This window comes from Tamandua tetradactyla, chromosome 2 (assembly GCF_023851605.1).
Source record: "Tamandua tetradactyla isolate mTamTet1 chromosome 2, mTamTet1.pri, whole genome shotgun sequence".
NCBI classification, from domain to species: domain Eukaryota; kingdom Metazoa; phylum Chordata; class Mammalia; order Pilosa; family Myrmecophagidae; genus Tamandua; species Tamandua tetradactyla.
Window position 1 is genome coordinate 48,532,370 of NC_135328.1, and position 24,467 is coordinate 48,556,836.

At 40.9% G+C, this 24,467-nt stretch overlaps 1 long non-coding RNA gene and 1 other non-coding gene across 2 annotated transcripts; both read right to left on the minus strand.

The window, feature by feature from the left end:
• Nucleotides 1–4,655: 4,655 nt before the first annotated feature.
• LOC143660065 (uncharacterized) lies at nucleotides 4,656–17,918 on the minus strand. The gene is made up of 3 exons (XR_013163828.1): nucleotides 17,653–17,918; nucleotides 5,864–5,928; nucleotides 4,656–5,046 (listed from the first exon to the last, which is right to left on the minus strand). It is a non-coding gene; the product is annotated as an uncharacterized LOC143660065 (long non-coding RNA).
• LOC143675227 (U6 spliceosomal RNA) lies at nucleotides 8,419–8,525 on the minus strand. The gene has a single exon (XR_013171469.1). It is a non-coding gene; the product is annotated as a U6 spliceosomal RNA (small nuclear RNA).
• Nucleotides 17,919–24,467: the final 6,549 nt, after the last annotated feature.

A 24,467-nucleotide genomic window follows, 5' to 3' on the forward strand; every position in this document is an offset into this window, starting at 1 on the left:
GTGGCCTCTAAGGGTATCTTGTGGGAGCCAGGCTGCAGCCGCAGCTGCTCTAGAGCCCAGTTGGTACCAACACTGCCACCGTGTGGCTGCAGAGACGCACTGCGCCGGCCACCAGGCTGGGACTCCTGGCTAGTGGGGAGGAGACTGGGGAAGGGCAGCGCCAAGGTCTCACCCCCTAACCTCAGCCCCTTTGTCCAGACGAGTCTGAGTGCCATTCGACCACTTCCCGGACACGGTCCTGGAGAAATGGGGTCAGATTGTACGGAAGCTGGAACCAGCAGGCCAGTGCTGTCCACCGTGCAGGACCAGGGCTGGCCTCCTTGTCCTGTGTCTCTGAGCCCCATAGCTGGTGCTAAGTGGCAGGCAGGCAGCCCCCAAGCCAGTCTAGATTTGCTGCCAAGTTACTTAAGCTCTCCCAGAGGGAGCTGGAATCCCGACCTGCAATTTCATTATTCATTCATTCATAAAATTTTACTGGGGGTCACTTCTATGCCCAAGTGTTTTGCTGAGCATGGGCTATACTGAGCAACACACAGGTCCCTCTCTGAAGTGTCAGGAGGCCAGATATTGAAGAGATAGCAAAAGTATTTATTAGGTTAAACCATAGGAAATCGCCATTACTGCAGGTCCAAAATGGTCAGCTGTTGGCTCTTTCTTATGGTTTAATTAATGATGATGTGTGGTAAGTATTTACCAAAAAAAGGATGGAGGGGTCTACCCTGGTGGTGATGTTGTTTGGTGTGGGGAGAGTAATGGCATGGAAGGCTTCCTTGGGAAGGTGAATCTAAGCTGACCCTAAAAGGATGAATAGAGTTTCAATAGCTGAAGGGAGTGGGGAAAACTGTGCAATATCATTTGCCTCTAGACCAACGAGGGATGGGTGCTCTTGTAAGAGTGGTGTCTATAAGGAGCATGCATGGGTTTACCATCCTCTCAAACACTGCACAGAGCCAGGGCAGATGCCCAGCCACAAAGCCCTGCCAAGGAAGTCTTATTGTCTCCCTTATACAGATGGGGAAACTGAGGCTCCAGAAGTTTAAATCACAAACTGAACAGGTGATAGCAATGCTGGGTTTGAAACTAAAGCTGCCTGGTAGACCCCAAAGTCTATGTTTTTTTCATTTTTTAATCTCAGGGGCAGAAAGTTGTATTAATCATACTCCTCGGGTTTTGGCAGAGAAGGGTGTTTGGTCCATGCAAGGCCTGCCTCTTGATTTATTATTACTAAGAAATCACCAGCATTCCCAGAGCCCCGCTGTGCTCCAGGCTTGGTGTCAGGACCATCATTTTGCTCGCTGGGGAGATCGTGGGCTTGTGGCAGTCAATTCATGAGCAAAGAGCTTCCACTCTCCCACACAGCAGTGCAATTTTAAGAATTTATCTTAGGGAAAGTAGGACTGAGGGCCTATAAGTTTGTTTGTATCAAAATGATAATAAAAAGTTCATGCCCTTCAGTGAGCTATTATGATATGGCAATTTAGTGGAATACTATGCAGCCATTAAAATTGATGGTATAGATATTAATTTATTGATGTGGAAAGGAAGCCAAACTTTATTGATAGAATTTTTAAAAGCAGGCCATAAAATATTATTCATGAACATTACCGTTTTGAAAAACATATAGGTAGACACGCACATATCGTAGTTTCTTGATTCTAAGATATACATACTTTTCACCTCTTAGCATTTATGAAATCAGGATGTACATGGTAATAAATTTATAAGCTTAAGGCAGAAGTTCTCTTCTTCCTGGAAGCTGTGTAATTAAATCAGCAATGCATCCTACAATCAGTACTGTCCTAGAGTGAAGAAAAAAAAACACATCTATTTTTCCAGACTAGACAATTCCATTCCAAAAATTCAAGAAGGATATAAAACAAAATCTTAAAAGTCGTTAATTCTGGCGATTTTTACTTTCTTCTTTATACCTTCAAGTACTGTCTGAATTTTATAAACTATGTACAAATTATTTTTATAATCAGGAAAAAAAAAACCCTACTTTGATTTTGGAAAAAAAAGGGTCAGCTCAAAAAAGACAAAGCTTCTCAACAGAGCAGACCAGACTAACTGCTGAGCAGAACCTCAAACACAAGTTGTAGGAACATGAAAGAAGGAGATGGGGAGACGGTGAGGGTGGTGAAGGAGCTGGGCCTCCTACGATGTAAAGGATTTGGGTAGATGAAGAACGGGCTTGGTCACTGCAGCCTGAGGGGACAGCCCAAGGAGAAGCCTGGGGTGCAGGAGCTGGTGGCTTGAGGGAGGAGGTGCAACTTGAAACCAAGTAGTAATGAGGATGGCAGTAGAGTCATAATACTAGCAAACATTTATCAACTGCTTACTCTGTGCTAGGTACTGTTCTAAGCATCTCATACTCACATGTATTTACTTAGCTTCTCTCCTCAATTGAGGATAGGTGCCTCAACTATCAATTGCTGAGTAACTAGCCAATGGAAACTTAGTGGCTTAAAATAACAGTAACCATTTATTTTGCTCTAGGGCTTGGCAGGGTCAGTTCATCTCAGCTCCACACGACATCCGCTGGAGCAGATGACTTTCAGGATGGCTCAGTCACATGGCTGGCAAGTTGGGGCTGTCGACCAGAACACCTACATGTGGCCTCTCCAGATGGCTGCTTGGCTTCTTTGCAGTGTGGTGGCTGTGTTCCAAGAGTGGTCATCCCGAGAGAACAAGATGGAAGTAGGTGCATTGTAATGACCTACCCTCAGGAATCACACAGCATCAATTCTGCCATATCTAAGGCTGTAACAAACGTCCACCCAAGTTCAAGGACATAGCTCTCACCACTCGATGGGAAGAACGTGTGGGATGGGACATATATTGTGGCAGACATCTTTGGAAAGTGGAGTTGGCTATAGCAGGTGCTATTATTCCCATTTTACAGAGGAGGAAACACAGGTAGAGAAAGAATTTAAGTGACATGGCTGAGATGGAAGTGGTGCCCTGGGTAGGCTGGTACTGGAGCATGAAAGACTTTGAATGCCAAGAGCAAGGTTTGGATTTAAAGTAGGAGGACAATGGGGAGCCACTGAGGATTTTGAAGCAGAGAGTGACATCACCAGCTCTGTGTTTAAAGGAAATCGCTCTGGCTGCAGAACAGAACAGGGAAGGGGAGGAGGAGACCTGAGGGCCCCGAGGAAGCTGTGGCCACAGCTCCCGGGAGAGGGGATGTGGTCCAATCCCAGGTTGTGCGAGGGGGATGGAGGGGCGGTGGGAGGGCCCGTGGGTGGCAGAGTGCCCCTCCACACACCAGCTGAGTTTCACACTCCTTTGGTTTCTCCAAGGCCCAACCACCTCATAAAGACACCTGTGAGTGGCTCCCCCAGAGTTCAGCACATCTGACTTGGGCCCCGTCAGCCCCTAAATGGTTTCTACTACCTACGAGGTTTGTTCTTGCTGCATATAACCAGCATGTGAGGAGTCCTCAGCCACTGCCAAATGAATAAATGAATGAGTGAATGAATTAATGAATGGGAAACAGGCCACAAAAGAAAATATAATTTAAAAAAAACTAAAAGAGAAAAAAGGAAAATATACTTTAAATATAAAACTTCACGGAATTGCTGCTTTGGGGATTTCCACGCAGAGCCAGGAGTTTGAGACGCCTCCAGAGGTGGACGGAGTGGCGGGATTAAACATAAATAAAGCTGGATGGTGCCACGGTGGCTCAGTGGCAGAATTCTCGTCTGCCATGCCGGACACCTGAGTTTGGTTCCCAGTGCCTGCCCATGCAAAAAAACAAATTAATAAAAATATAAATAAATAAATAAATACAGCTGACCAGGGGTGGGGTTGAACCTGATTGGCTCTAATGGGTGTCAATTATGGCTGCTTCACCAAGGAGCTGATCCTCTCCTTCCCCCGCTGAATGGACAGCTAGGTTAGGAAGCTGCGGGGGGTTGGATTCCTGCTTCCCTGCTGACCACGAGCACCTTACTTTGTGTCTCAGGACTCAGTTTTCTCAGCTGCAAAACGGGGGCAACTGCAGCACCTGCCCGCTTGCATTGCTGTGTGTGGGCTCAGTGAGACCCTGTGTGTAAACGCCGGCCGTGATGCAACTGGAAGAGGGGCCAGGTAAGTGACTGCGTCTCTCATCACCTGTGACTTCTGGCTTGGGACCTGGAGCTGTTGCGGAGACCCCTGGCAGTGCTGGGTGTTTGGAAACTTTATCTGCCCTCATTTTTGTTTCCCTTACCAAACTGGGAGCTCTGTAAGGGCAAGGACTGTGTCGCAGGACTCAGAGAGGGGCTTTGGAAGGTTCGGGGTGTGGGGTGCTGTGAACTGATAAGATTCCCTTTGGGGCTGCGAAGAAAGGGAAGTCAGAGGCATGCATGGAGCAAGGTGCTGGCCACCACCACCCTCTGCAGCCTGCCTCACCTGCAGACCCTGTCAGGGCGCCAGCCAGTAAGCCCAGGTGCCCAAGCCAGCAGGTGGGTGGGAAACTCCACAGAGATGCACGAGGAACTTCCAGCAGCCCAGAACCAGAAAGAAAGGCGTGGGGGGCAAGGAGGGGCATCTGACTGATGCAACACCTAGAATGGACCAGGAACCTGGCTTAGACCTTCCCAGGAGCAAGTCTTCTTAACATCCCCATTTTACTGAAGGGGAAACTGAGGCTTAAAATATTACAGCTAGTGAGTACCTTGATCCCAGGCCTGATTGCAAAATTACATACTTTGTCCTACATCACTCCACCTCTAGACTTTGAGGAAGAGGACAAGGGAGACATTGACACATTGGTGAAGTGGGCTCACTCCAGCAATGGCATCTTGGGGCCAGAGAAGGGCAGGGCATCCTCCCCCAGGTAGCTGCACTCTGTGTTCTGTGCGTCAGACACCCCAGCTCAGCGCCTCCTGAGTTGGCTCCATAAGCTTTCCCTGAATCTCCGTGGAATATTCTTTCTAATTCACCACTGAGGCCAGCTGAGACTGAGGGAAAGCAAAGAAAAAGCAGGTGCCTCTCCTGTGAATCCAGCCAGTGGTGGCAGTGGAAAGCAGGTGTCCTGGGGGATGGAGCTCATTGAGAGACCTGTGCAGAATAAACATGAATGAGGAAGGGCCACAGGACAGGCGGTGGCTCTTTGATGTGCCACCCTCTCTCAGAGGCAGAGTCGCCTTCGGTACCGAGGGCCCCCACGTGTGCACCTCTGTGACCCAGCACTGCCAGCATCAAGTGCCCACATGCCCAAGGGTTGCAGGATCTAAAACATGAGGCTCTGGGCTGGGCTTTGAGCCTCACGCTGAACTCATCCCCTATCTTTAGCCTCATGCGGTCTGTATCTATTCCGGGGCCCTTTTGGTCACTCAGTTCCTGGGTCATCCTGATGGGGACAGGAAACTCATCCTGTGCCAGCAGTGGGCACCAGAATTGGCCATGCTGCCTAAGGCCATCGGCTGCCCCGCAGGGCCCCAGCCTTGCTCCCATCCTCTGCAGCTGGCTCTGCTCAAGGCCAAGCTCTCACAGCCCTTTGGACGCTGATTTGAACAGCTCCCCCTCAAGTGGCCTGGATCACAGCCAGGCCGGCTCCTCAGAGATGCCGCCACCGCATCCCCCCCCAACCAACGTGTCCAACCCCCCTCGCCCCTCCTTCTCCCAAAGCCTGCCTCGCCCATTTCTGTTGGATTTGACATCCGCCCTGTGGCCCAGGCTCCCAGGACCCCCCGCAGCCCTGCCTGGGGACCCAGCCCGGGTTCCAGCTGGCTGGCGAGCCCAGCCAAGCATCACAGCTCCCGCGACATCCCTGAGTGACAGGAAACAACTCGCTCCTTCCAAGAGGCGAAGCTCTGACAAACACTCACTAGGAAATAATAAAGTGGCAAAATAATTCTGCATCGGACACACTTACCAGAGCAGAAAGCGTCTGCGGAGGAGACAACATCTTGTACCATCTATCTTCCTTAAATCCCCACGCTGTGACAAAGTGGAGGGCAAAATCATGATGAATGATCGGACACATTTAGCCAGTACCTGTGCTCTGTAATGAGCGCCGCCCGGGAAAGGGGCTCTAATGAAGATCTGTGCCCCCGCCCCAAACTGGGCCTCATCGGAAACAAGTCTTTATTACGAAATTGGCGCCTCGTTTTCATACCGGGCAGGACGGAGGCGCGAAGTGTGACATGAATTAACGCTGGCACCTGCGGGGTCGGCCCGGCGCTCTCCGGCAGTACAGAGACAAACGGGTTCGGCTCCCGCCACCACCCTGCGTCTGCTTGACAAGGCGCCAGTTGCCTTCCGATTGTGCAGGAACACGCCTCGGTTTTGTTCCTACTCGGCCCGCCATCATTTATTCTGCTGCCTCATTTGAATATGATGAATACTGTAGTCCTTTATTTGTTCACAACAACCAAATAATTGTAGATCCGTGGGCTTCGGGGCAATTAATCACATTTTTCCCTCCACCAATCCACTATAAACATGACATTGAACAATAAAGTACATTAACCTCTGCTTTGCACAAAACTTTGCTTATTTAAACACTGCAAGGTTATTTGTTTTCATTCTTGCAGGGCCCTTGCCATGAGGGAAGGGTGATGTGAAAAGAAGGCCCACCCCATGCCAGCCGAGCCACCCTGGCCCACCCTGGCCTCCAGCTCAGCCTGGTGTTGGGAGCAAAGAGATGTGGCTGTGGGTGTTCAGTGGGTGTCCCTGGGGTAGGGCCGGAGGCTGAGTGCATGTAGGTGTGCTGGCACAGGTGCGGCTGAGTGTGACTATGGGTGCATTCATGTTACTAGGCGTGTGCATGTGTGTGCTGTGCACATGTGCTTGTCTGCTCTCAGTAGACTGTCTGAGGACAATGCCCAAGTGTGTGTATGTGGGTATATAAATATGTTTATGAATATATGTGCGTGTGTGTGGTATGTATAAATGAGTGTGTTTCCGCGTATGTATATATATGTGTATGAGCATGCTTGCGTGTATACTCGTGTGGCCATTTTACAACATGATTGCAAATGTCTTCACACTCCTCCCATCAAGAGGTGGGCTCTGTGACCCCTGCCCTGGCCCTGGGTGATCTTGCAATTGCTGTGACCAGATGAGCAGGAGGTGCTGTGTGGCTTCCAAGGCTGGGTCATAAAAGGCCATTCAGCTTCTCCCTTCTCCACAGGAGCACTCACTCTTGGAATCCTGAGCCACCATTTAAGAAGCCCAATGACTTGGAGGCCACCATAATGGAGAGCCCACATAGAGATAGAGAGACAGACAGACAGACAGACATGCCTGGGAAGTACAACCATTCAAATCATCCCAGCCCAGGCACCAGACATGGAAGTGAAGACGCCACCATCTGATTCCACCCTCAGCCATAAATACCTGACCCCACAGAATCCATGAACATAATAAATTGGTGGTAGCTTTCCGCCACCAAGTCTGGGATGGTGTGCCTTATAGCAGATAGATGGCTCGAGTAATGGGGATGTATTTGTATGCATGGGTGTGTGTGTGTGTAAATGTGTCTGCGCGTGTGTATCTGAACACGTGTATATGCCTCAGAATAGAGGTTCCTAGGACAAAACCTGAAAGATTAGGCTTATATGTACGTGTGTGTGTGTCCATTTGGGTATGTGTGTGAGTGTGAGAGGTGAACCCGTACATGTGTGTGCGTGGTGCATTTATCCCCTCACTCTGCAAATATTTGTGGAACACCTTCTACCAGTCTCTCTTAAGTGTGTGGAACAAATCAGTGAACAAAGCAAAGATCTCTGTCCCCGTGGAGTTTTGATTCCAGCAGAGGGAAACAAACCATAAATAAAGCACCTGAGAACCTTCATCGAAATATCTGTGTGTGTAGTTTTGATAGGAAATCAAATGGCATTTAAGATAATGTTTAACATTAGAATTGAAGAAACTCTGATATCTGTATCTATAGATTTTTTTCCTTCCTTGCTTTAATTTTAAATTGGTTCATGAAACAGACAAACAGGCTTTAAAATAATTACGTAGATATTTTATTTAAATATGCCTATGGATAAGCTAACTAAGATATCTGTTTTAGGCAGTGAAGATTTTCATATGTTAATTGTAAAAATATTTGTATCTTCGTATTTTCCTGAAGTCAGGAAAATGTTTAGTAACCTAGGTCATTACTATAGCAATGTAGATATTTGTGAGAACTTTCTACTTGATATTTTGACAACCTTCACAGTTTTGACAGCTGATCAAGCTGTATTTAAGTTAGTTTACTGTTTAGAATTTAAGAACTTCGCTATCTGAACTTGTAGATTTTTCCTGTTATCGTAAGTTTAAATTGGTTTATGAAACATTGCGCCAACACAGATTTTACAACAATTATATGGATACTTTATTTAAATATGCCTATGGTCAAGCTAACTAAGACATCCATTTTTGGTGGTTCTAAGTGTATTGTTTGTTTTCTTATATAAAAGTCTTTTTTTTTTTTTTTTAAATATGGAATGCTTCACGAATTTGCGTGCCATCCTTGTGCAGGGCCCATGCTCATCTTCTCTGTATCATCTCAATTTTAGTGAGTGTGCTGCTGAAGCAAGCACTCTAAAAGTATTTTTGAAAATAACTTATAAAAAATATCTGTGTATGCACGTGTGTGTGTAGTATGTTATATGGTGATAACTTCATGGAAAAAGTAAAATCTAGAGCCAGCGAAGGAGTGTGAGGAGAGGAGGGAGGGGGGCAAATTACAGTCTTCCCTGGGGTGGTCAGGCCGAGTGTCTTTGAGAAGATGACATTTGAGCAAACCCTCGAAGGGTGTGAAAGCGTTAGTGACATGGGGATGGGGAGTGAACAGTGCCGGCCAGTGTCCTGGGGACCAGCCAGTGTAAAGGCCCCAAGGTGGGGACTGAGCGACAGGTTCAAGGAACAGCAAAGAGGGGAAATGAGCGAGGGAGAGAGTAGCAGGAGACTTGAGGTAAGCGAGGAGACAGAAACCAGCTCACACAGGGTCTTCGGCCATCCTAGGCACTTGGCTTTTTAATTTTTTTTTTTTAGGTTAGCATATATACAATTCAGAATTTCCCTTTTTAACCACTTTCAAGTATTACAATTCACAATGTTGTGCGCCCATCAGCCACCACGCACTACTGAGACTTTTTCATTACCTCAAACAGAACTCTGTGCCCATTAAGCAATAATTCCCCATTCCCATACCCCCAAACTCCTGGGCCCCTGACAGCCTGCAGTCCAGTTTCTGTCTCTTATGATTTTGCATATTCTTAGTTTTCATTCTGGATGAAACATGGAGCTATGGCAGGGTTTTGAGCAGGATGTTATCTAACCAACTTGTTAGAAGGATTACTGCAGTGTACTGAGAAGAGACTCTGCTGGTAAGGAAGGCCAGTGTGGGGCCTATTGCAATAATCCAGGTGAGCGGTGATGGTGGCTTAGAACGGGGTGGTAGAGGTAAAGGTGGTGAGAAGTGGTTTATTATGGAGATATTTTGAAGGTCCTGGCTATAGGATTTTCTGATGGATAGGAACGTGGAGTGTGAGAGAGTTGAGGATGTGTCCAAGGTTTCTGTTTTGAGAAACTTCAACAAAGAGTCACCAACACCCAAGATAGAGATGTCTGCAGAGGACAAGGTTTAGGGTAGAGGTAGCTCAGCATATGTGCATACCTGTATGTTGGTATATGCATTTATATGTATGCAGGTATGCTTAAGTATATCTGTGTGAGCGTCTTTGTGCATATTTGAGTGCACTGTGGACTCGATTGGGTCCGCGTGCTTTCCTACGTGACTGTGGATAAACACTTTTGTCTTTAAGAAGAGATCCTCAGAGCTAGGCTCAAGTGAGATCTGCAATGTGTTTCCATATGTGTGTGTGTTTATGTGCCCCCTGGAGTGTGCGTGTGTGTCTGTGGATTGTCTGTATCTGCATATCCATGGAGATGTTGCATTGTGCTGGGGAGGTCTCTTGGGGAGGCAGGAGACGGGCAGGACTCACATAAGCAGTGCAGTGCCTAAGCTCAGGGCAGTGGGATCCCAAAGCAGAGAGCACCAATTTGTCAGGCTGTTGTGGAGAGTGAGGCGCTGAAAGTGCTGGACTTTACATGGGGGGGAGCCGAGAGTCAGGTGGGCCAGGGGGTGCCCAGATGCCAACAACAGGAATTGGCCAATAGATGGGCATCGTCACTGGATGGAATACAGAGTGGCCTTCAAAACTGGGATCTTCAAGAAATAGTGATTTGGGAAAATGCTCCCCAAATAATGAAAAATGTAAAAAGCAGAAAGCCCTCGGGTGCATGTTTTCCTAACTCACGGCCATCAGACATTTTGGCTGCAGGATCTGCGCCTGCGACCATCCTTCCTTCCTGGGAATGCCTGGTTGAGCAGAGGAGCTGCCCCTCCTCTTGGAGATCACCCCTCTTCCCACAAAGGAACCTCATTCCACCCATCAAGCCCTGGGGTGTTTGTTTTTTGTTAAATGGCAGCTGCCATTTAGGATGTGGCGTCACTGCTAGAGCACAGTAACAAGGCCTTGAGGACATAGTGTGTGGCCATTGATTTGGTGGATTCTTTTCTACTCCGATCACAAAAGGGGATCTGAAATAGTTTGAATTCACCTGGATGGACAGCAATATTTATTTGTAGTTTGACCCAGGGCTCTGTTAACTCTCCTTTCTTCTGTCATACAACAGGAGATCTGGACTCCCTCCAGATTGTGCAAAAGCATCACATTGATCTATTACGTCAATGGCATAATGCTGTGGGACAAGCCAAAAGTGGCTAGTTCATGGGAGGTTTGGGGAAGACACTTGCACTCCAGAGGATGTGCAGGTATTTATACTTCATATAAATGTTATTGTGTTATTGCATTCCCATTCTCTCACTCTTTTTTTTTTCCAATCGGCATTTAAAGATCTATCCGTGTTGCTATGTGTCTGTGTGGTCATTCCTTCTAATTGCTGCCACAGGGGAGGCCCCCCAGATGGCCACTTCTCTCCTCCTTCACAAAGAATTTGCAAGCAACAACCCTGTAGAGTTCCCACCGCGTACCTGTGCAAGAATTTCTTTGAGCTGTATATCCAGGAACAGGAATGCTGTATCCGAGGGTTTGTGTGTTCTTAGTTTGGATTTGCTCTCCAAAAAAAGCTTTACCAATTTATACTTCCATTGGCCATGTGTGAGGGATCTTATATTCCTCATTTCTGCCATTAATTGGTATTATCCAGCTTTGTAGTTTTTGCCTGTCTAAAGGTGTAAAGTGATATCTGGTTGTTTTCATTTGCATTTCTTTGACTACTAATAGGCATCACTTCGTGTGCTTATTAGCTTTGGGGGTTTCATTTTCTGTAAATTACCTGTCATATCATTTGCCCATTTTTCTACTGGAGTTGATGTTCTCTTCTTGTTGCATTGCAGAGTTCCCTGCATATTCTAGATGTTAATCCCTTGTCAGTTTTAGACTTTGGAAAAAAAAAAAATCTCAATCCTGTCTTCTGATTCTTAATTGGCCCATGTCCTGTTTTGTTAAACACAACTTTTTAATTTTGATGTGATCAAATTCAGCAAATTTGTACATTATGGTGTGCATTTAAAGTTTTGTTGTATATGTCTCCTTTCCTTAGGCCCAAAGTTAATCGACCACATTTGTTTCTATTAACCCTACAATTTTTATCCTTCACATATAGAGCTTTAATTACCTTAGCCCTTGTACATGAGGCTAAGCAGGGATCCAATTATAATTCTCTTAGTTGATTGAGCCAGTTTTCCTCACTCTGTGTGTAGAACAGTCCATTCTTTCCTGCTGACTTGTAGTGTCACCTCCTTTGTCCCTATGAAGTTCCCACATATTCACGGATAAGTGTCTAAGTTCTCCGTTATGTTCCATTGATAAATTGATCTGCTCAATGTGTGCGCACAGTTTTTTTGTTTTTGTTCTTACTTTTTTCCCCCCCTTTGGTAGGGAAAGTCATCCCCCTTTACTCTTTTTTTTTTTTTTTTAGCTGATTTAGTATTTGTGAACCTTCCATTGTTCCATATAACTTTTAGAGTAGATTTATCAAGTTTCTAAAAAATAAAAAATCTAACTGGAACTTTTGTTGAGACTACAGTAAATTCATGGATTGATCTGGGAAGAGTTGAGTTGGTTATAATATTAAGTTATCTCACCCAAAGAATGTTCATTATTTACATTTTGAATTTAATTCATAGAGGTCTTGTATGGTTTTGATTAAATTAATTATCACATACTTTTTGTTTATTATTGCATTGTGATGGTATTTCTCTCTCTCGCTTTTTTTCCTTTTTGGTATTTCATTTTCTAATCGGTTATTGCTGGTATAGAAAAATCCTTTTGATTTTTGTAGATAAATCTTGTATCTGGCAACCTTAGCTGAACTCTGTCATTAGTTCCAGTATTGGTCTGTTAGTTCTATTATTTTATCTAGATGGATAATCATATCATCTATTTATGTCTTCCCTTCCAAACTTCACAATCTTCCTCTCTTATAGGAAGAGAAACCTCCAATACTATTTAAACTTTATCAGTTATATGGGACAACCTCGTTTTTTCCCCACGTCTTAAAGAAATATGTCTAAAGTTTCTCCATTACAAATTATTTGCTTTGGGGTGTATAAACCTAATCAAATTAAGTAAATTTTTTTTCTACTCCAAGTTTTCAAAGTTTTTTTTCTTAAATCATCAACAGGGTACTGAACTTTATCAAATGCTTTTCCTGCATTAGTTGAAATTCTCATATGTAGTTTTCTTCCTGTAGTCTTAACGTAAGTTAAATAGAAATTTTTCTGAGTCTATTAAACTACTTTGCATTACTTGAATATGATCTATAATTTTTGATGTATTGCTGGATTCAGTTAGCACATATTTTATTTAGGATTTTTAGATCTATGTTTATAAATGAAATAGGCTTACAGTTTTCTTTTTTTGCCTATTCCCTATCTGGTTTTGGAATCAGGGTTGCATTAGCTCCATGAAATTAGCTGGGCAGATTTCTTTTTTTTCCCTATTTTCTGGAACAACTTGAATAAAATAAAAAATAACTATTCCTTAGAAAATTGGCAGATGTAAAGTCATCTAAGATCATCCGGGCCTACATTTTTTTAATGAGGGAAAGAAATATTTGACTATCATTTCAATCTTTTAAATATTTATTCATTTATTCAAGTTCACTTTCCTCTTGTACAATTTTTGACATTTTATATTCTCCTATATATTTAAGTATTTTATATATGTTCTTAAATTTGTTGGTATCTTGCTCTTCATAATACACTTTTGTTATTCTTTCAATATTGTTGAACCTATAGTTATTTTAACTTTTTTCCATATTTTTAATTTGTTTTTAATGTCTATCTCTCTTTTTAAATTAGTTTTTTCAAGAACAAACTTTTGGTTTTGCAAATCTTCTCTTTTTTCAGTATGTCAATGATAAGTGACTTTTTATTATTTATTTTTGCCTTTGGGTTTGTTCTACTTGTTCCTTTTTTAGTTCCATTTTCATATTTCTTGATAAATAGATACACTTATTTGACCATAAATTTCCCATAACTGTTGTTTTTAGCTGTGCCCCACAGTTTTGGTAAGTATTGTTTCCACTCTTCTGAATACATATTTAATCCCTGTCTTTAACTCAAGGGTTATTTAGTACTGTATTAAAGGGTAAAGTTCAGGAACCTTGGAGCCTGCCTGTCTGCATTTAAATCCCTTCTCTACTACTCACTAGCTGTTTGACCTTGGGGAAGTTACTTAACCTATCTGTGCTCACTTTTGAAATTTCTAAATCAGTAAAAGTTTAAATGAGTTAATATTGTGTAGCAAGTTGCATGGAAACACAGGTGCAGGCACAACAGAGCCTCTCAGCAAATGACTGCTTTATGGCTAGCACAGCACAAAGGGTCCAGAAAACCAGGGGGATAGAGCCCACCTCGACCTGTGCCCTGGGGAGGCCGGCTAGCTGCTCAGGTGAAGGTTGGCAGCTCCGCATGCCTTTCTTGGAGCCAGAGATGAGGGCCACCTGCAGTTCGCACTGAGTGCTCAGCTTGTACACACTCAGGGTTCTGCCAGTGAATGAACTGTGTGCCCTGGCAAGTGGCTGGGACTAGTTAATATTTAAGGCCTCCTCCACCTGCCTGCAGTCCCTTGCTAAATGGAAACATATCAAACACCTGCACTCAAACAAGCGAGAGGGGAAATATAACGAACACCTGCACATAAAGAAGGATGGAAGGGAGGGGGATTGGTGAGGGCTGGGGGATGGCTGCCGAGTATGTCACTGACTTCCTCATCAAACATATGTAAAGTCCACAGAACATGCCTGCATCTAGAAGTGCTAGATAAGTGTTAGTTATTAAAACTTCCAAACATACGGGACATTTTAGCTGTACTTTAATTACTCCTATCTAATGCGGTATTAATCTTAGATGGGGGTGGGGGAATGCCCTCCTTCCTCTGAGGAGAAGGGAGAAACTGAGGGCCCAGATAAAGTGGGAGAACTTAATTTGTTAGATCAGTCTTGCCGGTTGCGGGCGTTCCCCCCTGAAGGCTTATTGTGAGGTGTAAGCATGGAGGAGGCAGGTTGTTTCCGGAATGGAAGATGAAAAGGAAGGACAAGTGGGAGGAATGTAAAGGACGCTGCAAAGAAAAGGTTGAAGAAATGATTCATGAAAAGGAGGATAAATGTGTGGATTGAGGGAGAGGAAGGGTCACGGATGACCCAGGGTTTCTGTAATCAGATGGATGGAAGTGCCGCTTCCTGAAATGGGGAGGGCAAGAGGAGGAGCCCACGGGGAGGTGGTGTGTAGAACCGGGATTCAGTTTGGAACACACAATACCCGGGTCAGCGTGGCCAGGGCCTGGAGTGCGGAGCAGGAAAAAAGGGGTGAGGGAGGCGAGAGTGGGCCCATCCAAGTAAGCCATTTTAGGGAGGTGGAATTGAGTGCCAAAGAGTAACTGTAGCGGAGGGATTAAGTAGGAGCTGGGCGTGGTCACCTCTCTGTTTTAGAAAGACCTCTGACGCCGCCGATGTGGGAATGGGCTGGACAAAGGGACTAGGGTAGGGAGACAGATGAGAAGGGATAGGCCCTACCAGACACTCAACCTCCCCCAGGACTGGCCTCCTGAGCACGCAGCCTGTGCGCTCACACAGAGCCCTGCTCTTGGGAGTTCCCCATAGCTGGTTTAATGTTCTCCTTTTACCATCTTGAAATCCCAAGTCCTTTTGTCTTTTAACTTGGGTTTTGTATGGGAAGTCCAGTGGTTCAATGGAGCCTGTGTATGAGCGTAGACACGATACCCACCGTGCGTGTCTGCTGCCTTCCCCGGCTGCCCCACTCACATACAGCGCTCATGACGCCTGGAGCATTGAGCTCCGTGGGACCCACGATGCATGGGAGTTTGGCAAAACGCAACCCAAGTAGAGTCTAAGTGTGCTGTGCTTACCCCTGTGACTGCACTTTCCATTCAAACCAGAATGCAGAAAGAAGGGAATGCTGTTCTAAAAAACACAAATGACCAAGGAACCTGGAATATACAATAGTCATTCTTACCCACGTGACTTCCCTGCGGCAGCCAACCATTTAGGCTGGAAACCATGATCCAGAAAGAAAGGGAAAGATAGGACAATCGTTTCCTTTTCCTTTCAGGACTTTTTGACTCCTTGGTGAGCTGAAGACAATGTTAGCAGAATGTGTGCATATCAAGGAGTGCAATAGAAACCGTTGTGTTAGTTTTGTTCATCATTTCCCTTGTTCGGGTAAGAATGAAATATATATGTATGTATGAACTATGAAGAAATGAATTGTGTAATTTTGGTGATTCCGCGTATGAGATAAATGTTCTTATATTTGCATTTAAAACTGGCAGTTCACGATATAAAAATGGAGAGAAAAGGTCACATTATTAATTTAAACTTTAAATTTTTCTTTACTTAGAATGATATTAATTTGCATATAAAAATACTCTGACAAGTTGAGTGAGAGACCACAGGAGAAAGGAAAAAGCTTTACATTTTAGTTTCCCTTGCATTTTTTATTTTGACCAGGGCCCTGAAAATTTCGTATCTAGCCCTGGTCTCACCTCCTGAATGTCTCCGTCAGCCTTCCCACCCACTTCGTGAGCTAGCCGGCTGCACAGTGCCTGCTCTCCCTACCCCCTCCCAGCACCCAATTCCTCACCTAGAAGCTAATATTCTTTTATTTGGTGTATACGTTATGTAACATATATTCAAGAGTGAATCACACTAAATATGCCATTTTGTAGCCTCATACTTTCAAATAATAGTATCTTGTGGTCATACACCCTTGCCGATAACCATACTTAAACACATTTTAATAGCTATATATTGTTCTAACATATGCGTGGACCACAATTTAGTTACCCACTGTTTTTACAGTTTTTCAAAACTATTAATAATGCCCTGATAAGTCTTTGTGAACATTCAGCACCTAGCAACTAGAAAAATTTCCAGCATAGCATTGATGTTCTACTTGTATTGATTGCTTAAGTAAAATAATTGATATATTCATTGATTATTTTCTTAAGTTCTTATGGGTGCGATGTCAGGGCCAAAAAGTATATAATTTGGAAGCATTTCATATTCTCCCCAAATGTACAATCAGTATGAATCAGCAATGAGTGAGTGATCTCACTGTTGTGAACTTTTACCAAATTCTTAAAAAAGAATTTAATATTATTTTGTCACTTCTTTGATTTCTAAAGAGGCTGAACTTTGCCATTTATGTTTTTACTTCTGTGAATTACGGTTGTTATCCTTTGCCTGTTTTATGTGGGATGTTTATCTTTTCCATACCAATTTCGTCTGAGTTCTTTATATGTTAATGATTTTAGCTTTAAAATCATATATATTACCAATAGGTTTTCCTACTTATGCTTTGCTTTATAATTTTATGCATTTTTTGGTTTTTTATTCTCTTAAAGTATTTTATTTTAAGAAGTCAAACTTCTCTCTCTTTTGATTTAGAGATGCCATCTCTACATACATGCTCAGAAAGTCTTACCTCCATGAGGCTTCACTCTACATCCAAAGTCGGAAATATATGATCTAATATTCTTGCATTTTCATTTTCTACCGTTAGAAGGTGAGTTAAGCCTTTTTACATTTATTGTTATGACACTGACATGTTTGTTCTTAAGTTTTGTCATGTTGTTTGGATTTATATGTTAATGTGTATGCACACAAACACAAAACCTCTCACTATGTGGTCCGTTTACTTTTTGTGTTCTTTTGACCTATAGGAATTATATATATATATACATATATATATATATTTTTTAATGTTGTATGGTGGGGTTATTTTCATTCTTTTTCCTGTTATTGCAGCACCATTTGTTGAAGTTTTTGTTTGTTTGTTTGCTAGTTTGTTTGTTTTGGGGACGTGCATGGGCTGGAATCGAACCCGGGTCTCCTTCATGGCAGGTGAGAAGTCTACCACTGAACTGCCCTTGTAGCCCAGGAATTATATTTATAAACTACACTTAGTCCTCTCTTTCTTTGGATTATTTTAGTTCCCTACTGTAAGCAATACTGACGTCAGCCGGTAACCACTCCTTCTTCCCCATCCCTCCCTCCCCTCATTATCCAATTTTAGACATTAGTATTAGCTTGGTATTGATCTTTGTACTTTTGAGAACAGTTAAGCTTTTACTTCATGGTAAAGCATATGAGACAATCACAGGTATTACTTACTCTCTCCTGTCTCCTATTTTTGTGAGTTGTATTATTTCACACAGTCAAAGCTCATAACATTTACATACTGTGCCTGGCATCTCCCATTAGCCCTTCCATAGCCAATCTCTCCCCTGCTCTGCTGATCTGTGAACCATTTCAGCAGGTTTCCATGCCCTCCACCTCCTCTTCGATTTCTGCACATGAGGAGCCCGCAGGACTTTGAAAGGATGGAGGGGACTGAATCCAGGCTGTTCTCTCTCCTGGACCCCTCTATACTCATCTCAGGTCAGATGTGCTTCTCTTTGTGACATCACTATCCCATTCAGGGCACAGTCCATTTAGATCCAGTAACCAACTCCTCTCCTTATCTCTTGGGATGTGCGTTGAATAGGTGATTCCTAGGCTACTGTACTGGTGCTTGCAGTTCTCCTTGATCCCACCTTTGTAAATTGTAGTTTTGGAAATATATCCTCCTTGAAGTATCTCTGCCGATGTACCTTCTGTTTGCTGTTGGATCCCTTGACTTATACATACAATTCTATCATCTTTATCCCAATCTTTTCATCTTAGTTTTTCAGTTAAATCTACTCAATGCACATAACAAGATCTTATGCCAAAGTTTTCCCACTAATTTATTCGTTGTCTGAATATCTTTTTCTAACATTCTTCTTAGCCAGTGCTCATAGGAACTCCTGCTCTGAGGTCTTGCCTGCTCCTAGCTGTTTGGTCCGTAGCCTCTGTCCTGAAAGGACTATTTGCTCTGATATAAATTTTTGGCTCCTATTTTCTTTCCCTAAATATCTTTAAAATGTTGCTCCATTTTTAAAACATAAAAATGTTACTGTCCAGAAGTCTGAAGCCATTCTGATTCCCTTTTCCTTAGAAGTGACGTGGACTTTTTACCTGAATGCAGAAAGGATTTTATTTTATCTTTAAGAAACAATAATATCACTAGACTAAGTCTCAGTGTTCTAGGTTAATGCACCCAGGACAAACTGTGCCCTTTCAATAGTTAGCTTCAAATCTTCTTATAGTTCAGGAAATGTTTTAAAATCAAATTTTAAATATTTATTCTGTTCCATTGTTTAGACTTCAGTCTTCAGCATTTTCAGTTATATAAGTTGTCGCCAAACTTCTGCTTCTATCACCTCCTCTCAAGTCCTTTTGATCCCTTTCCTTATTTCTGTTTGATTTTCTTTACTTTTCTATTTTCTAGCCTCTGTTTCCCTTACTATTCCTTTCAAAGTGTTTGATCACCTTTATATTCCTATGTTCCTTCTAATTTATTCTTCATTTCTGAAATGGTTTTGTTCTCCCCCCTCCCAATCCTATCTTCAGTTCCCTCACACACACCCTTTTAAAAATGTTCCTGTTGTCTGTCCATCTCCTCCTAATCTCTTCCATTTCTGCTGTGTGCTGTTCTTTCAAAGATACCAAATTTTCTTAATTTCTTTCAGCTTGTTTAGCTTTGATGCCCTCATTTTCCTCTTATATTCACTTTGTCTGTCAGAATAGTATTCAGTTCATTTTGATTTCGATTTCTTTTTTCTTGTAAAAACTTTTGTTTGGAGTTAGACTGTTTTTTTTTTTTTTTTTCTTGAATAAAAAGGATGGGTTTTTCTGGATTCTTAGTAAAAGATTGCAGTGGAAAGGGCAGAGATGGCCAGGTAACTTTCCCTACCTTTTCTGTTGTTCCTACGAGAGACTTAAATGGTGATCTCTCTACGTAACTATTTTTTAGTCTCTCAGAACCAAGCCCAGCCGAGCAGACTTACTGGATCTTTTCTAGAACCCCGTGAGCCTTGCTTTCCAAGGCTGTGCTCTAATCTTTGACTTATCTGTCAGACATGGTAGCCACTAGCCATATGTGGCTGTGAAACATTTGAAATGCACTTAATATAAATAGAGATGAAAAGTACACCCTGGGATTTCAAATACTTGGTATGGAAAACAAGATCGAATATTTCATCAGTGCTTTTTATTTTGATTGGTGAAATGATATTTTTATCATATTGGATTAGAACATTAAGATTAATTTTACCTTTCTACTTTTTCAAATGTGGCTACTAGAAAATTTAAAATTATGTGGCTTGCATTTGTGGCTCACGTTATATTCCTGTTGGACAGCAATGCCTTACACTTTATATTTTTATATTTTGCTGTTATAACAAAATCTGCTCTCTTGTCAATACTCCCTCCCTCTGTGCCATCTGAAACTTTTCTCTCATTACCCCCTACTGTTCCCAAGTTGTATAATTTGTTTCCTGCTTCTAGCAGTTTTCTTTCAGGGTTTAACTTCTGGAAGGGAATTTTTCTGGATATTATTAAATCCCTGAGGGCTTAGACCCCTCACAGGATTTACCATTTGATTCTCTTCTTAATGCAATTTTTTTGTTCTCACCCACAACTTGCAGTTTGGGGAATACATCCCAGTTTTGCTAGTAATTCTCAGATCTGCTTGCCCAGAACCCCCTCAGGATGGGGTACTCCCCTTTTATGTATGCAGATTTTTAAAATAGATTTTGGGGTTCTGTGGCTTTCCTGCTCCATATTTGCCATAGACGGGGTCCATGGGCATTCTCATCACCTAGTTGTTTTTTTTGTTGTTGCTGTTTGTTTGCACGGGCAGGCACTGGGAATCGAACCTGGGTCTCCAGCATGGCAAGCAAGAACTCTGCCACTGAGACACTGTGGCCGTCCCACCTAGTTTCGTTGAAGAGGTTGCCTATGGCTCTTTTTATAAGCCTTATTGGTGTTCAGGAGAATTTTGGGGGTAATTCAGAATCTACGCTATTGCCATGCTCTCAGTATGACTAGAATTCCTTCATTTTCTACATTTAACTCCTCAGTCTATCTGGAATTTATTTTTATGAATAATGTGGCTAATTTTATTTTCTTCAGTGTTTTTAGTGATTTCACTATTTCTTTTATGAAAGTAATATATGCACATTAAAGAAAATGTTTACAATATGGACAAGCAAAAGAAAAAAATTAATTATAATCCTTCCACTCAGAGAGAACCATTTTAGTATTTTAATCTATATGCTTTCAGGCATTTTTTAAGTTGGTTGACCTTGGGCAAATTACTTAACATCTTTGAGATTCAGTATCCTCATCTGTGAAACAGGGGAAATACCGTATTTCATTGAACCTATTATGCCATCAATTGTAAGAAGCATAATTTTTTACAACCAAGAAAAAAACCCAAACTGCCATTTAAACTGTGACATACTAGCAATAAATTTCAGATATGTTGATACGTAAAAATTTATGAATCTTAGAATCAGTTGAAAATGGCAATAATGACCTTATAAGATTATTGCAGGTATAAAATGATATAATGTATGTAAAGTACAATAAATGATAGCTACTACCATCCTATTATATTAATATACTAAAATTTAGATTTATACTAATTAATATACTAGCATCCTATTGTTGAACATCTAGGTAATTTCCTGTTATTAGCTACTATAAATGTTTATAATTAATAAATGAATAAATGCACAGGATCACTGAATATTAAATGTTAAATCTAAACAGTAACTGAGAAATTCAAATCAAAGCAGCAATGAAATAACATTTGCACTTTTCAAATTAACAGGATTCTTTCATATTAAAGGCAAATTAAGAAAAATCTCAATGCCTAAAAATATAATGCAACTAAATAAACCATAATTCATTTGCATTCTTAGCCATGTAAATATGATATACAAAGGTGGGCAGTTTATATTATCAAAAGCTACAATTTATAATGAAAATACAGTCATACATATTTATGTATTAAGGAACAGGAGATATAAGGAGAACCAAATAGAAAATATTAGCAATAGATTTCAATTTGCCTCTCCCAATTCATGAGAAATCAAGCACACATTTAAAAAGTAATAATACTAAATATTATTAAAAGACCCAAATAACATAGTTAATGAGGTGACTCTAATCACACTGACTAATCATAAAACAGTGATTATGCATTCTAAGTGTTCCTATTGATTCACAAAATTAATCATATATTAATTCATAAAGAAAACAAAGGTAAGAGTAGAGAGACATTCTCTGATTACAATGCAGTAAAACTAAGAATTAATAGCAATATCCAAATGCAAAAACAATTTTCCACCTATACATTCAGAACTCTTTCTAAAACAGGTTTTGGGTCAAAAAGCTATCAACCCCCAAACTTTGAAGTATCTAGAATATAACAATAGTGAGATACAGATAGAGCAGTGATCAGAGGAAAATTCATAGCCTTTGGTATTTATATTAATAATCAATAAAGAATGAACATACATGTATCAGGTATTCAACTCAGGAAATGAGAAAAAATAAAATCAGAAAGAAGAAATCATAACGATAAAAGTCGATACCAATGAATTAGAAAAGAGAAAGAAGATAGCACTATTAAATTCAGGTCCTAGTTCTTTGGAGAATAAAATAATATATCAATGGTTTAGTAAGAAACAAACAATGAGGAAAGTAAAAATAAACAAAATAATGACAACTGGAATATAAACACAAGTAGATAAACAATTATAAGCATTGTAAGAGACAACTTCACTCAGCTTTATACAAATAAATTTGAAAACTAGAATGAAATTGATATTTTTATTAGGAAAAAAATGATTAAAACAGACTCCAAAGAGAAACACAGAAATTACCATGGAGGAAATAGAAATTGGTGTAAAAAATTTATCCACCATCTCAAAAAACAACCCATTCTAGACACTTTAAGAGGAGAACTCTACCAAATTTTTAAGGGACAGATAATTTCAATGCTACTTAAACAGTTCCAGTGCCTGAGAAAAGAAAAGAAAAAACATACCAAATATGCATACGTTTATGATACAAAAGTGATACAAAAGTTTAAGTTAAAATAGTAGAGGGCGGGCCGCGATGGCTCAGCGGGCAAGAGCGCTTGCCTGCCGTGCCGGAGGACCCCGGTTCGATTCCCGGCCCCAGCCCATGTAAAAAAAAAAATAAATAAACAAACAAACAAAATATAATAAAACAAGAAAATGTTTAAAAATGTTTCCCTTTCTTCCTCCCTTCCTTCCTTCTCTGTCTTTCCTTCCTTTCCTCCCTCTCTCTAAAAAAAAAAAAAAAAAAAAAAAAAAAAAAAAAAATAGTAGAAAACAAAATACAGTGCTTAAAAACAAAACTAAACTAAACTAATATTCTGTGATCAGTTGAAGTTTACTGTAGCAATATAAGAATGGTTCAATATTTAAACATCTGTCAATAAATAGATGGATAGAGGGATCAATATATGTTAATGCCAGTACAGTAAAATATTAATGGTAGAATGTAGGTGAAAGTTATATAAGTGGTAGTTAAGCTGTAACATTCTTTCAACTTTGTTGTATGTTTGAAAATTTTTATAATAAAATTTTGGGAAAATTCAATATAATTCATCATATTAATAATTCTAAGGGAAAAGTTTATAGGATCATTTTCATAAATACTGAAAGGACATTTGACAAAATTCAATATTCCTAATTTTTAAAACATTTAATAAAATAAGAATATTGTTTCTTTATCATATAAAAGGGATTTATCTCAACCCATTAGCTGGTCATATGCTTAATGGGGAAAACAATAACAGGATTCCCATTAAAGTCAGGATAAAACAAAAATGTTCAATGTTATTTTATTAGACTACTATTTAGCATTGTTCTGGAAGAAGTAATGAGTGTAGTTAAAGAAAGATATTCTCAATATGAAAATGAAATGTGGGATATTAAGTCAGCTTTATTTGCAGATGAAATAATGAGATGATATGATTGTATAGTTATAAAACCAAGAGATTTAACTAAAACTTATAAGTAATGAGATCCTTCAGTAATGTGGCTATGGTACAAAATTCAAGTACGGATCAAGGGCATACATATAAATGATAAAATACACAGCATTTTATCTTAACTGAGCAATGTATAAATGCTGTGTGAATAAAACTTTTAAATACTGCTGAGAGTCACAAATGATGACTTTAAAAATGGAGAGTTATTTCCTGTTCTTGGATAGGAAGACTCCACGTGAGATGTCAGCTCTTATTAAATTAATTTTCAGTGTAATGGGATCCCACCAAAAATACCACAACAGGCTGACTCTAAAGTTCAGATAAAAATGAACAAACCAGCATAGGAAACCTATTTTTAAATGTCAAGAAATTAGGAAGAAATAATTGGACCAGATAATGAAACGCATTGGAACAGTGAGTAGTAGAGTGTGGTAATGGCACTTGAATGTATAGCTATAACAATGGTACAGTCTGAAAGTCCAAAATTAGACCCAAATACATGCAGTAATTTAGTATATGAGAAGGAAATCAGTGTGGGAAAGATTGATAATTCAATAATATGTTTTGAGTTAACAGAGGAGTCATCTGGGAAAAGAGTTGGATCCCTAGCCCGTATATTGCACCAAAATAAGTTACAGGTAGTTCAGAGATTTAAACATGGAAAATCAAACTATAAGCCATGGAATGTTTCTATAATCTTAGCGTGGCAAAGGTCTTTCTAAGTATGACAAAAAAACAGAAATCATAAAAAAGATTGATAAATTGATAGAAGTATAATTTTGAAAAATCCTGAATGGCAAAAAATCATCATAAGCTAGCAAACTGAGGGAGATTTTTTGAATCTCATATCACTAAAAGCCAGAAATACATAAAATATATCTCATATTTAAAAAATTCCTGTGTGAAGGAATTACATGAAATTACATGAAATATTCCTTAAAAAAATAAAAAGAAAACGAATAACAATACTAGGGGAGGAAATATGCAAAGGATCTAAAGAATGCATTCTCCATGGGGGTGAGGGCAAAAATTG